The following is a 15012-nucleotide window of genomic DNA, read 5'->3' as shown; positions in this document are numbered from 1 at the left end:
TTGAAGTTTAATCCATTTTACTTAATTGGATAAGATATTCTATATTATTATTACAGTATTCTGCCGATTAAGGTAGGTTTCCATGGAGAAAGAAGTGATCTGGGAGTAAGTAACTCACAGTAAGGCCTACTCCCTTTCAATCCATCTAAAAATCCTATTCTTTTCCTTCCCCTCCCTCTTTTCCCTAACACTCTACCCTCTAACACCATTTTCAACATCCCCTCCTCACTAAGTACCCCTCCCATCCATACCTTCTGTCTCCTCCGTACCTCATCTAAAAGATGCCTCTCCTCGCCAACCATATACAGCACTTTGTCGTTCCTTTTCTTCTCCATTCTTCTCCGTACCCTCATCTCGAATGCCTCCAATCTTCTCTCGTCGTCTTTCCTTAATGTCCACGTTTCCGCACAGTAGAGCGTTACACTCAAGATCAAACTCTTCACTAACCTTTTCTTTAAACTCTTACCTAATGATGCTCTCAGAAGCTCCTTTCTGTTCATGAACGCCTCTTTTGCTAATGCAATTCTCTTCCTAATGTCCTACTACTGTGTCCGTTTTCCTCTAATGTACTCCCTTAATAGTTGAAATGCTCAACCAGCTCAAGTTTTTCACCACCCACTTTTATCATAAGTCTCACATTCCTCGCTCGTGATGCTGTACAAAACTGCATAACCTTAGTTTTCTTGTGATTAATCCTCATCCCATATTCTCGCAACGGTTGTATAACGCATCCACTAGGGCCTGAAGCCCCCTCACTGACTGGCTAATCAACGCCTGATCATCTGCGAATCTCACTGATTTGAACATCATTCCTCCTACTTTTATTCCTGCTTCTAATTCATCCCATGCTTCCCTCACCATCTCTTCAGCGTACATATTAAAGAGCAGCGGCAAAAGAGGACAGCCTTGCCTCACTCCTCGTCCCATTCTTGCTCACCCAGATTCTCCGTCCGCTATCCTCACTTGCGCAGTCTGGGCCATATATAGATTACGAATCAGTTGCCTATCCCTCCAATCTACACCTATTTTCTTGAGAATATCCAATAACTTTACCCAGTTCACTCTATCAAAAGCTTTTTCAAAATCCACAAACAGGCATACACGTCCTGCTCATATTCTAGGTTCCTCTCGACGAGGGACCTCATTGCATCACGAGTTGACTTCCCTTATCTGAAACCAAACTGATCTTCGCCCAATTACTTGTTTGCCCTCGCCTCCATTCGTCTGTTCAATATCCTAAGCACCACTTTTGCCGCATGCGATATTAGGCTGATAGTCCTGTAATCTCCACATTCCACAGCTTTCTTCTTTTTCGGTAGTGGAATTCAAACCGTCTTCACGAAATCCTCCGGCCAACATCCCTCCTCATAGATCCTGCGTACTAGTTCGAAAAACCTTTTCTTACCTTCCTTCCTTAGATTCGTCAGAAGCTCACACGGGATATTGTCCACGCTTCTTGCTTTCCTGGCCTTTATATCACAAAGTGCTTTCTCTAATTCTGAATCTAATATCCCCGGCCCAAGATTATCCTCCTCCACTTCACTTTCATCCTTTAAAGTCAATCTCTCCGGTCTGTTCCTTCCTTTATAGAGTTCCTCCATGTATTCCTTCCATCTGCTCTGTACCTCTTCTCGCTCGGTTAGTATCCTTCCATCTTTAGCCTTAATTTTAGGCATGGTTGGCCCTCTTTTTCCTCCCGATAGCGACTTAACTTTGCCATATAACGCGCCTACCTCTCCATCCTTCTGTAACTTTTCCATTTCCTCACACTGTCTTTTCCACCAAGGCTCCCTTGCCCTCTTAGTTTCATGTCGTAATCGATTACAGTGGAACCCCGATTTATCGTTCCCGCATTCATCGTTTTCCCGCATTTATCGTTCGCCGCTCCTGGTCCCAAATTAAGTTCCATAAAGACAATGTAATTTTTTCCCGCATCTATCGTTCCCCAAAGTATCATTTTCCTGCATTGATCGTTTGAAGATCGTGGTCCCGTCGAATAATTTTCCCTCATTCATCATTTGATAAAAATGAGACAAAGTGTTTACAACGTGTTATTTATGGCTAATAAAAACAGACACATAGTTTGAATCTTCCCAAGGAGATTGGAATGCGATAGGGAGAAGCAGAGTGCCGTGGGATAGTTACATTAGCGCATTTCCCAAGATCCGGTGTTCGCCTCCATTCAGCACTCGCCTCCCCCCGGTTGAAGCTTTCTTCTTCTCCGAAATAAAAAAAGGTCCCAGCTCGAGCTGGGATCGTATTACGAAGACCTTAGCTTCGAAAGAAAATACAGTAAACTCTCGATTATACGAAGCAGGATTTTACAAAGTTTTCGATTATAATAAGTGATGGTGCGGTCCCGGCGAAAAGCCTATGGTAAATACATGGTGCTATTCGATTATACGAAATGTTTAGAATTTACGAACTTCGGATCGGTCCCCAAGAGCGAAAGGCATTCGTTTGTACAAACTAAGGTGAAATATTTGTCAACAAAACTAGTTACGCCGGCGTAAGTAGCTAAAAAAATCAGCGCTACCAACTGTGGTTCATCAAAAGTGTGAAATCGTAAATCATAGTGCAACTTTGGAGGGAAAGGGTTTGCCTAAAACCTCACGGTGGGAATTTAGGGGAAGTAGGACTTAATTAAAATATCGCGACTGACATAATGCCCCTATTTACTTGCCTATTCGTAAACATCGCATCGACAATACTTCGTAGTTTAACATGTCAGGAAGGTCGCGCGGGGTATTTTGTGCACTCCCAATTAACCCTTTGCACTGCTGTGAACGTACCTGGTGCGTTTGCAAGGCAGGCTGCTGTGAACGTACTTCGAAGACTACTTGACTACTTTTCGCCGAAGCACTTCGAAGGGTCCCTAATCCGGGACCCTTTCCTCGACGAGCTCACCCTCGCTGGCCCCTCTCTTCGACCCTCCGAGCATGGGGCCTATCTCCCCAAAAGTGACCGCTCTGACTGCATTTTGAAAATCTATCAATCAATGCCATCATCAAAAATAATTGTTTGCATCGCACTCCTGCCAATAAGGCATTCAAGTATGTCTCTGAACCGTGTTTCTGCGATGAGAAATAACGATTTTGTTAACTTTGCTAAAATGGCCAAGTTAATAAAATTGTCATTTTTCATCACAGAAACACGGTTCATAGACGTACTTTATTTCCTCCACTACAATCGCAAATTGCTGGAAATCGGCCGAATTCCCTTTGATAGCTTATCATGAGGATGTTCTCGAGGTTGGTAATTGATACAACGAGCCTACTAGAAATTCTACCGCTATAATATCACGGCTATGGTTGATTCGTTACGTTATACCTTCAGGAAGCTGCAGCGGATAAAATTGCGGAGGATATTAGAGGCTTAAAAGATGATTTTGAAAAATTCTTGGAAAAAGCAGGAAGAGCACTGCGTGCACCATCAAACGATTATATTGCCCTTTACAATGATCTCCAGGCTTGCGACAATGGGATGCCGGTACATGCATCGGATGAAGCAGCGGCCGGGACTAGTCATAATAGCAGTGACGACAAAGATGAAAGTGAAGTAATTTCACCAAATAAAAAAGAAGTACACGCTGCCCTCCAAACATTAAGATATTTTGATCTGGCTAACGAGTTAGGTCCCCAATTTCATTCCCATTTATGCAAGTGAGAAACCATGGTGGAAGCGGCGATGGAGAAGGGCAAAAAGAAAAAAAATAACAGATTTTTTAGTAGTATCTTTTCGTGTATATAATAGCCTTCCTGAGTAAACAACTTAAATATCTTAAGTATTGGGCTCCATTAACCACCAACTTATTTTTCAGGCTACTCGTAATGTAGATGCACTTCTAACTCTAACCATGAGCTTTTTTCTCGCGCGTCTCCCAGTTTTCCCATGCCGAGAGATCTTTCTTTCCAAGTCTTTGTTTACTTCCGGCGGCAGCGGCCTTCTGCTGATCTTGCTGACACCCATCTTACGCATCCCAAACCCCTCCTTCCCCAGCATTTCCCATTCACTCCCCCCCTAAGGACGGAGCTTGAGTGTGTCGTAGAAAAATAAGCCCCTCAAACGTAAACTGAGGCAGAGCTGAAGGCCCTTTCCCCACCCATCTTTCTCCTGCCCCCTTCACCGCACCATATTCTGACCACTTCTTTCCTCAGGCAATCCTATCCCACTCTTATTCACCCCACCCACGTTCCCCGATTGTGGAGAAGGGCATGGTTCATCTTTACCTGCAACGGGGGTAAGTTATTAACCGGAGAGAGGCTGAAGAAGTATCTTCCACTATCGGTGAAATGGTGCCGCGCTTACAATTGTCTCTCTTCTTATCTGCTGACGTTTCGATTGAAATTATTTTCTTTGCTCTTTCCTCTCTACATTTATTTACGATTATGGCACGAGTATTTTTTAGTGCTAAAGCTAAGAAAATCTTTTCTTTACGTCAATGATTCTTTGCATAACTTTCAATACGGCGGAGAAAGGGACACGAAAACTAAATGAGATGAATGTACAGGTTTTTGCGTGTCATTTTTGGGAATTCACGCAAGTGAACCAATACTTCACACACGTTGAGAAATGATGAAACATATCTTGTAGAAAAACAATCAATGCGGATAATAACATTTCTCTCTTTATTTCTCCGATAATGGAAAATGTTTCTCCTGTCGTTTTCCGGTTGTAACCTTGCTCCTGTGGGCATAAAAGGAGAGAGAAATACTATATGAAGATAGCACTTCACACCCGGTATGAAGAATATGGTCCGAATGAAGAATGAAGTCTTTCGTAGCAACATTTGCTAAGATGATTGAGCACAGTATACTGTGCGGATATATCCGGACGAAGAACTCGAACAGAATTTACTTCAAATATTCGCCAGAAGATAATCATATCCTACGTAATTTATAATCGTATCTGAATCTCAACAAAAATAACCAATGGAAAAGATAGCACATTCAACTGAATATACAGAGTAACTCGAAATATTAACTTACGAAGGTTATTTTGGAAACGGGTGGAGGCCCTCGTTTTTCTTTTTTTTTCTCGTCACTAAGCGATAGAGGGCGACATAAATGGCGGTTAGGACGGCTGCCGCTAAAATTCCGTGGGTGCTGGAAACAAATATATATATCTTACGCTTACTTAATATTTGTTATTCGCTCCTAACCACAAATTTATAACATTAAATTCTTATAATAAACTTTGCAATTCAATATTTGATTACGTTTTCTAAACTGGTCGGGAATTTCTTAAGCGATCGTTGATGTTGAAGTATGAACGAGAAATGGGAATTTTATGGTGGTATAATTATTTAACGATCTTTCACAGCATATATCGATAACAAAATGACTTTACTAGGAATAATATCGAGAATAACTGCCGAAAACATTTAAATAAGACCACTAAAGACAAAAAAGGGCGGAAGAAACAAAAGCGAACATTTTTTCGTGACTTATGAAAAAGGTTTGAAATTACGAAACTCGATTTTACGAAGCGCCAATTTTCCGGTCCCACTGACTTCGTAAAATCAAGAGTTTACTGTATCAAGTTACTCGAGAACAAAAGAAACCTTTTTCACGCCTCCCCCTTTCTCGACTGCTGACTTTTTTTTAGCTGACTCGCTTCAAAGATCCCCACCTCTGGAGGTCAACTGCTGCATGAATCACCGATTAGCCCGAAAGGTGTGTAAAAATGAATTTCAGCAATTGGTATTATACTTTTATTAAATTGAGATATTAGTGATGTGCACGTAATTCAAGAAAGATTCATACCAAACACGACTTATTTCTAACGTTATTTAACCATTTTAAGCAAGGAAATAGTTGGAATAATATGATGGTGATTTCCGGCAAATATCGATATCCTTGCAGCTGATAGTGAGCTTCATGGCAGTTGATGCGGATTTTTTTCGAAAACAGGGTTACAGGATCTGGTTACAATTTACGAGTTATGCTACAAGTCTCACTTGTCTGAGGTGCTAAGGAAGCGAAATATTCTCAGGATATTTTGTTTCTCGCTACTAGCAATCTGAATTCATCTGCTCATTTAGAGCTACGCTACTTATTGTTAGAAATGAGTGGGTAAGTTGCCTTCTCTATCGGATAAAAAATTTCATTGCGCAGTCATATGGTCATGCTTCACCCTCTGCAGTAAGCTCTGCCGATGCCGCACGCGATAGTATCAGTGCCGAACTTCACCTCGTACGAGTGGTTCCGTACTTTCCGGGGTGGATTGACTTAAAACTAGCAAGTGTTTTCCGTGTGGGTTCAATGGAGTCAGGTTTCAGTTTCATTAGTTTTATTCTTATTTGTCTTCGGACCATGGCCCTTCCGAAGACATAAGTGAGAACTTTAAAAGATGTACTGAAAATAATTGATGATGAAGAAAAGAATCCGGGCTAGATATGTGTGAATATTACAGTACGCCTCAGTATGTCCGCTAGTACATGACGGCAGGGGTGGGGGTAGAGCAAGATCCCTGGTGAAAACAAGAGGTGGGATGAAGCCGAGGATCAGGTGGGCGTGCCGCAAACGATTAACGCCACATTGCCTCAATCATATTAAAAATTTAATTGCTTCAAAGGAAGATTTCAAATAATAAACTATTAATGGCCTTCTTGATCCATCTCATAACCAATCACTGCGATGGCAAAATCAGTTGTTTGAGGCACGCATGCAAATTTCTCTCATAAATACGTGTACTGGAAATGGCATTTGATGGATAAGAATTTTTACATCAGACAGAAATGCATAATAGCAGTGAAAATTCCGAGTGGAGTGCAAACATTTTTTAGCAAGGCGGCTCGTTCCTTTAGGATATTTGAAAGAGAGATAAGTCGAATCAACAAAATGACCTAAGTGTTTCGATAAAGTAATAATATTCCTGTAATCAGCTAAAATCTCGTTTGAATCCATTAATGAATATCATAATTCGCAAAAATCCAGCGGATCCTGGGACATAGGCAACCCGGAATAACAATCCTGCATCGATCGTTTTCCCGCATTCATCTTTTTTTCATCCATCCCCCTGAAAAACGACAGATCGAGGTTCCACTGTATTTAGTTCCCTATGCATTCTTTTGGCCTGTTCTGTGTCCGCGTTCTTCCACTTCCTCCTCTCCTCCATTTCCCTTATCATGTTCTCCGTTATCCACGGCTTCTTTATCCTTCTACTGTCAACGTAACCAATTGACTTCTCAGCCGCTTTGATTATTCCCGTTTTAATATTATCCCTTCTTTCCTCAACAGTCTTCGTACTTTCAATCTCCCATATACTAATGTCCACTAGTTCCTGTTATTCTCTCCTCATACTCCCCTTCAGCGCTTCTAAATTCCATTTCTTTGCCTTCCTAACTTTCTTAAGTCTTTTGAATCTTACGTTGTGCTTCATGAGCACTAGGTTGTGGTCTGAATCCGCATCAGCTGCTGGGAAGCTGCGCGAGTTTTTCACACTGTTCCTAAACCTCTGTCTTACCATAATGTAGTCTATTTGATATCTCCCCACATCCCCTGGACTTTTCCATGTGTTTCTTCGCCCTTTATGATGATTGAACCACGTGTTTGTGATGAATAATTTGTTTCTCCTGCTAAATTCTGCTATTTCATTTCCATCTCTCCCTTCCCCGACTGAAGCGTTCCAGTCCCCCATCACTACCAGATTTTTCTTACCCGGTGTGTCTCTAATTATTTCCTCGAGCTGTTCATACACCTCGTCTACTTCTTCCTCCCTATGATTGCTAGTGGGCATGTAAACCTGGACCACCACAAGGTTGGTGGGCCGTGCCTCAATTTCTACCACCAGAATCCTTTCGCTTACCTGGTCTATACCTACCGCACGCTTACCCATCTTCCCGTTTAATACTAAAGATACCCCTTGCTCCCATCCACTATATATAGCCTATACCCATCACTCCAATAGTCCCCCCCATCCCTCCACCTCACCTCGCATAATCCTAAGATATCTATCCTCCCTTTATCCATTTCTCTTTTGATATTTTCTAACTTCCCCGCCCTCATCATTGTCCTCACATTCCACGTCCCTGCATTTATAGCCGACTTCTTCTTCTCCATCTTCTTCTTGGTCGTCTTTTCTTCTCTCTTCATTGCTGCTGATGATGATAAGTCTCTGCAAGGATTTCGCATGTTGACGAAGCCGACCTCGCTGCCGTGCCGGACACCTGCCCTTTGCGGATGGGTCCCGGACGATGAGATTCCGTGACTCATTTGGTTGTACTCCATGTTTTCAGGGAAGAGATAGTTGATGGGGATTGCCACTTCCATTCCAACAGTGTTTTTCACGTCACAGCATCACGTGGACTACCTTTCATCTGGCTCCTACCATTCGACCTATCTGGCATGGGTGGCCCTACTGGGAATAATTTAGAATTAATCCTGCCAGTGCACTTCTAGGGGTCATAGGAACGTGCAAGCCTTTCCACCGCGACTAGGTTGTAGCCCAAGGGAAAGGATATTACTATGTATAAACAAGATATTCTATATTACTAATAGAATAGTATAAGGATCAATAAAATATAATATCCCTCAGAAAGCTGTAAAACTCACCATTTTGAACCATACATCTTTGAAATTCTGCAATTTATTAACCTCGCACCTACCGCTTATCCTGGTGGTTCTACAACCCCCACTCACCCCGGTATTAGTTGCACCTAAACCCCCATCAGCCTTAATTCCTATCTGCACCCCTGCGATGAATGTTCAGAAAGTAAGTTCCGTAAAGACATGATAAAAGAGAAAGTGCAAATACTTCAAAGAAATTTATTGCACACATCTCCACCATCTCTTACACTAGTTTTGGACGTAGATGCCGTCCAAATAAATTAAATAAATTGTCAGCCTTCCTGACCCCCCCCTGAGCACCACAAAATGAACAAAATTCCGCAATTTGTTTATCTCGCACCTACCGCTTATCCTGGTGGGTATTCTATAACCCCCACACACCCCGGTATTAGTTGCACGTAAATCCCCCCCTCCCCTGGCCTTAATTCCTTGCTGTGCCCCTGTACTCAAGGTCATATGTAGAGGTCCGTGGAAGTGGTTTTATTTTTTGCTAAAATTCATTTTAAAACCATGTGATTTCGGTGTTATAGAAAATGTTGGCGGTTTTATTAAAATGCCACAATTTTCCCACATTATAGGCATTTTGTTATTTTACGATACACATTTCATGAGTACTTATTCAAATATGTAGTCTTGGTGAATACGATCGGCAAACGGCAAATCCCTCTACCTCTTATATGTATACTTCGTGAGCCATTCCAGAATTTTTGTATTGTCAAGTTTCTCTACACTAAATAAAGCCTTTAAAAATGCTTCTGTAGTAGCAACAACAAGCTCCTCCTTTGCTTTCTTTGACTGAGTGACTGTGTGTTCAAATGATAGCTGTTGTTTTGCAGGTGTCCCCTTTTTTTTGCTCGCTTTTGTATATCGCTACTGATGTGCTTTAACAAAGTGTCACATCTTGCAAATTATAATCTTTTATCGCAAACTTTGCACAGTAATACTCTGTCTTTCACATTAAATCCTAATGAGCTGAATTCGCTTGCTCTGTTAGGAACAGTATCACTTGCGTTTGGCATTTTAAAATTCCCATCCTTCGTTCAATATTTAAAGCTGGAACTACGATAAAAAAACAGTAACCTCAAAACACAACCACTCACAAAGGTGTTTTCAAACTGAGTGCTGGGTAGCTACAGTATAACCATAGAACTGTACAACTTACAAATGGCCGAAATGTTTCATGACGTGGGTTCCCTTTCGATACCCCTCACTCAGGTGTTGAGGGAAGGTAGGACAGCTGCTAGATACAACAAAATCGCTTAGTTTTGATTACAGCTGTTGCCAATCAGTCGGGAAAGGCAGTGAAAGAATCACACGTAATAAAACATAATCGGATTCAAAGAAACTTGAAAAGTTATTTCCCATTAATTGATCCTGCAACATCTAGATTGAGACACTTTCTCTCCAGAAGAATTAGATATTACATTTGGCCAATGCCGAAATGATTTCTTTTGCATTGTAGTTCAGTGCAGAGCCGAATATGCGACGATCCATCCGCTAGTAAGGAGACCCCCCTCTCCTCCTATCCTTTCTGTTCCTTCCTTCCCTTCCTCCATTGCTAGCGCTTCGTGCTTTCAAATAACCATACTTGTCAATGGATATCTTTAAACGAATCGAATCACGCAGTTGATGGCATGGCGCTGTTGATGGCCACCATGGTCACCACGGAGCCCATTTCAATTCGGCCCGGTGGTGTGCCCTCTACGGCGTGAAATACAGGCAGTGCCACATTGAGGCTGCTTTCTGACTAAACGAAATCGAAGAGAGAGGCTGTGATAAATTGAACGGCAAATTCTGGTGGAGAAATCACTACGGTGCGCGATAATACGCGGATGCGTTATGCGCGAGGCTTAACGAGCCAGTTGACCTTGGAATCGTAATGAGATGAAGCAAGTGAACGTCGGCAGCATTAAACAATGAAGGTTTAGGCTTTAATGGACTGTGACTCATTAGATGTGATATTTTTCGCTAATCCACTTAACATTGCAAAGAATGCGAAATTTTGTTTTCATTTACCGATTTTGTATCATTTCATGTTATTTCGCGATATCGCATCTCGCGAAATTCACGGACCTCTAGTCACATGTCATTCGTCTGGAGAACTCCCGCCCACACTCTGTTGAAATTGAGTCGCTTTGTTTATCAAATGTCTTGGATTTCTTTTTCTAATAGCTCTCCTTTCCATTTTTAGAAAAGTAATTATTGCAGTCTTTTACAGATTATAAGACTCTTTTCGGTATGGCACACACCAGAAAAAAGTCCACTTGAAGGGGCAGCACGACAGGACACGAGGACTTGAGTTACCGTATAAGCGCGTGTAAGAGGCGCACCTTTTTTCCCAGAAATTGCTGCCGAAAATGAGGGTGCACCTCTTACACAAACTTCTTATCTTCCCCCCTCCCCTTTCACCGGTCGCAAGTCCAAGGGGAACTGAGTGGGCTTGGTTTTCAGTGTGAGTCAGTCATCTGAAATCCTAGGTCAAAAGCAAGCGGCAGGCAGGGGAGTTTATCCCTTAGTGACGTATTTTTAAAATGCTCCTGTTTGCTTTTCTTGTAAGCATTGCGCGGTCACGTCGGTATCTCAGAGGTGGGCATTGAAAAGATCGCGCGGGGGTTTTTCGCTCCGGAGCACGCGCTAAATTTATTGTCACGAGTAAGCATCCCACGGCATTTATACGGCATATAGTAATCGCTTATCAAACGTAGAGAAACGCATAGTTTTGAAGGACATACCTGATTAGTAGTCAAGATCTGTCTTGCTGAGCAATTTCCATTACGCTGAGCACGTGATTTTTCAAAAATCATCTTCAGATGCTAATATGAGGATTTTTGCAACTGAAAATTACATTGGTGTCAAAATCTGCGCTTTAAAAAATTCGAAGGGTGTGCTCATTGTTGGACTAAATTGTGGATATAAGAAATCAGAAATGCTTATAAGTGAAGAGCACTGAAGGAGAGGTCGAGGGGAAGGAGCGCGATCCCACCGTCCTCGAAGCTACGAGCGAAGGAGCAAGGGACAAACACGTCCGATATTGCATGTGACGTTGTTGCCTACAAAGCGAAGGGGCGAAGGCGCAGCAATGTGATGTACGCAGTTTGCATTGCCTGAAGTAACCAGTCTGTCTTGTCTTGTTTGAATGCGCTTATGCTACTCTTGCTTCTTCCGAAAGTGTGCTGTTTGGACTATTTTGAATATTAGTAGCCTTGTTGTAACTATAAATCTTTGTGTCAAACAATGAGAGCTTAAAAAACTTAAATTCTGTCAGATATGCGTCGCGTTAGATTTCTTTCTTTTTTTGTACCTCGTGCGTGTCTTGCAATTATTGAAAGCTATCGAGATATCCTCAGGCTCAGTAGATGACTCCCCTTGCATTTGGCCTCCAGAAACTGGGAGATCGATCAAGGTCAGTTGCTGAGACGGGGTAGGGATGAAACACGTTTCCGTTGTTCCCCTGTAACTTGATGTTTTCCTATTTTCCTGTGGGGTATCGGAAAGGAAAAAAAAACGTCAGAGGCATTGGCTGATGGAGGGCCGAGTGTGGCTCCGTTAAATCTATGACGTGGTTATTATCCTACGGCGCTCAGATTGCCCTGATTGTTGTCCAATCTCTTGGGAAGGTTCATGCTATGTGCCTGACGTGTTTTGCCTTAAAATTTTCCACGGCTGCAATTCTATTGCAATACTCCTGCGAGAGCATTTAAATAAAATTGTTCGTATGACAAGCAAAGTAGAGCAATGGCGTATGCTAAGAGAGGATCGGAACTCTTTCTACTCCCTCTTATGCCTCTATTACCGCCGCAGTTTATCAAAATTTCCTCTTTCAAATAGTACTGAAAGAGGAAATTTCGATAACTGAATGAACACCGCTGTGACTTACGAAGAACTTCATGCTAATAGGGTGTTTACCTATTATTTTTTTTAAATGCCTAAATCAAAAGATTATTACTCCTGGTGCACATATTTCAGGCTTTTAGATTTTTATATGAGGATATCTATTTCTTGTGATTAAATGAAAAGTGAAAACGCGACGGTTAAGTATGAATGCTGGGAAAACTCCATGTGGTGTCGTTCTGCTTCCCGCTGCCGCTAGTGAGATGACCTTGAGGCGAGGCTCTGAGTGCTGATACGACGCAGGATGCTAGCAGGTAGCAGAGTACCCTACTAGCAGGTAGCCCTTGGCTTAAATAAGGATTATTAATACCTTATCAAACGCTTAGACCATAGAAGAACTAGACCCGCCATTCCCCACCCCTACCTATGTCTCGCCGTGTGGCCAACATCTCCCCTCCGTTCCCTTCCTTCCCCACCCACTTTTAAAGGGGCGTGACGTAACGGTTGTGACGCTCATCGTCGTAGTGCATGGCAACGAATGGGGATTCACTGTATCACTGCGGTATTTTGACCATTTTCTTCACGATTTTTCAATTAAAAGTACTAATATATATTGCGTTATGTACGAGAAGTATTCTCTCAGCCATGATTGGATTGGTGAATTTACAATTAATGAACAGTGGCATTTTTCGTCATTGGCAGCGACGAAAAAATATTGTGGCAGTAAAATGAAGACAAAGCCCTTTGTAAACTTCCGCAGATTTTTTCTTATCTCGTTAGCGATCTAGCATCATTCGGAAAATCGTTATAAAAACATGAAATCTTGCACAAAAGTTGTAAACGGGGGAATTTTAGAGAGGAAAAGGGTCATGGTGTAAAGAATTTGCCGGTCGTCCACGAAGTAACGCGGCAACGCCTTCGCATATAGTAATTTTTAAACGGTCAATTATGCGACGCAAATTGAACTGCACGCTAGCGCTACTAAAAAGGGATGTCAACAAATCAGCATTCATATTATTTAGGTAAGTAATTTAGTTATTTCATAAATGCATAATTTTTTACCTAGCAGACAGCTCTCGTGTTATATATATTTTGCGATGGTGGAAAAAGGTCGCCGGCTTTGCAAGTGACACCTACGATTTACGTACGCTACGGAAAATTCTGGGGATAAATAATACCTATTAACATATTTATAATAAGAAAGAAAGAGAGGATTGGATTAAAATAATTTTAAAGATAAATTTGCTTTATAACAATCAATTATATTTAATATACACCCATGTCTCGTATAGCGCAATTTCGATTAGCGCAATTTCGATATAGCTCAAATTCACGGGGAAACATTGCAACGCAGTGTAGCCTAATCAAAATCTTAAACGCTCTCATGATAAAACGTGAACTTGCGCTAAGTACACACGAAATTTCTATCATTTTACGCATATTAATATTATTGCTTGCCTCAAATCTTCTTTTTTGTTTATATATTAATCGAAATCCATTGCTGTGCAATGGCCAAAAGTATTACTCGTCATTGGGTCTAGATAGCCGGCCTACCGAAGTAATTTATCCCGTCTCCTTAACAGAATGATAATAAATAATTTAGATCGTTAATTATGCGAGGGGCTAGTGGAAATGATTTTTTTTCAGCAATACGGTTTGAGACGTATTTTTTCCGTCATAGGTTATCGGGCGGTTGACTTCCAGGTGAAGGGTCTAAGCTAAAGCCTTCAAGGTCATCGGTATTCACGGGGTAGAAATGGAGCGGTGGCCGAGTTGCGCATGAATAGCATCAACACATAAAAGGGTCCGCTATAGTGTCTCAAACACAATGGCTTCGTTCCCTCCCCGCAGTCGTAGGCCTTGTGCGTCTCAGGAATACAGTTCAGCAGTGGAAGGTGATTTAGATAGAGCCATACAGAGTAAAAACCAAGAGAATATGGCAAAAAATAGGAATGCGTGTAGAAAAATCAAGAATTTATCAAGAAAAACTATAAACCTAGAAGAGGAATGGAAAGAGGTCAATTGCTCTGAAACTGGAGAGCGTCAAAGCGATATTGCGCGGAAGTTTAAACGCACGATGCCTTATTCTGAATAAAGACGAAGTTAAAACATCAGTGACCTCAGCCGCACCAACTTCAACCAAGCGGTCTACACATACGGAAAGTTTATGGTGAATCAGTACAAAAAGACGAGAGTGGTAATCGCTCCGAGACATTTAGTGAAAGCTCCGGTTGGTTCCAGAATTTAAACGGCAAGCAGGTATTTTCAGTGCGGCGATATCAGGTGAATCTGCAAGTGTTGATAGCGCAGCCACCACAACATTTTCTGATGAACTCCAAGCTGTTATTGAAAGTGGCTCCTTTCCCCCTCAACTAGTTTTTAGTGTTGACGAGACGATATTCTAGTGGAAAAGAATGCATTCTCGTTCATTCATTTTCAGGGAAGGAAAACCTGGGTCAGGTTTCAAGGCATTTGAAAACTGTTTCACGTAGCTGCTAGTGACTCGGAGGACTTCAAATTAAAATGATTTATCATTCATAAACTCCGCTAGCTATGGAATGGCATTTAAAGTAGCATTCTCCTGTCATTTCGATGAGCGACAAAAGGGCCT

At 41.8% G+C, this 15012-nt stretch overlaps 1 protein-coding gene across 9 annotated transcripts in view; it reads left to right on the top strand.

The window, feature by feature from the left end:
• Positions 1 to 15012, top strand: part of LOC124154429 (Golgi reassembly-stacking protein 1-like) — an 85580-nt gene that overhangs the window by 47320 nt on the left and 23248 nt on the right. The window lies entirely within an intron of this gene.

Source organism: Ischnura elegans, chromosome 1 (assembly GCF_921293095.1).
Source record: "Ischnura elegans chromosome 1, ioIscEleg1.1, whole genome shotgun sequence".
NCBI lineage: Eukaryota > Metazoa > Arthropoda > Insecta > Odonata > Coenagrionidae > Ischnura > Ischnura elegans.
Note: the sequence above shows the minus strand (reverse complement) of the source record. Positions and strands in the feature narration are given on the sequence as shown.